Source organism: Mastomys coucha, unplaced genomic scaffold (assembly GCF_008632895.1).
Source record: "Mastomys coucha isolate ucsf_1 unplaced genomic scaffold, UCSF_Mcou_1 pScaffold21, whole genome shotgun sequence".
In the NCBI taxonomy this organism is placed as follows: domain Eukaryota; kingdom Metazoa; phylum Chordata; class Mammalia; order Rodentia; family Muridae; genus Mastomys; species Mastomys coucha.
Window position 1 is genome coordinate 77259225 of NW_022196904.1, and position 918 is coordinate 77260142.

The following is a 918-nucleotide window of genomic DNA, read 5'->3' on the forward strand; positions in this document are numbered from 1 at the left end:
GATGTTCCAGTTATGTCAGGATTGTTTGTTATCACAGCATAACCAAAACTGATTGACACATAATTTTTGACTAATAGATTATTTTCTTAACCTAAGATGCATTAGTAGAGAATCACAATCTTTCTGCGAGAATTGAAATATCATTTACACCTGAATGTACCTTAAATGCTAGTATAATTGACAAATTTTGTGCTTGCAATCAAGTGGATATAATTTAATTTGAATATCCAAGCTATCACATGTGATTTAATACCCTGGCTTAAATGTTTATTTCTCAGACTCCATTTACTACTCATTAGATGAAGCTAATACTTTTATTATAGCATTGACAAAATAGCTTGATAGTTCCACAAAATAAGATGGCTTAAGAAGACTCATGACTGGTGTCCTGAGCAGACCTTGGGAGCAAGCTCTGCAGCCAATTCCATGACACCAAGAGGAATCTCCACTCCAGGTGCTCTGACACATCCAGGATCAGAGGTGAGGAGGACCCAACATCTGTCCTAACACCTGGAATAACTGGGACCAGTGGAACCAGGCACACAGGAACTCCACCAGTCCAGTGGCTCCAGTTCCTTCCAGTCTCTCTGGACTGGTATCCTGAGCAGACCTTGGGTGCGAGGTCTGCAGCCAGTCCCACAACACCCAGAAGAAGTTCCACTTCCAGGTGCTCCAACAAGCTCAGGGTCACAGGATCCCAGAATCACAGAATCACAGAGACAGCTTGACTCTGAGGAGTTCTGACACAACCAGGATCACAGGAAGGACAGGTTCCGGTCAGATTTAGCAAGGGCAGATAGCACTAGAGATAACCAGATGGCGGGGGGAGGGGGCAAGCATAAGAAAATATACAACACAAACCAAGGTTACTTGCCATCATCAGAACCCAATTCTCCCACCATAGCAAGTCCTGGACAC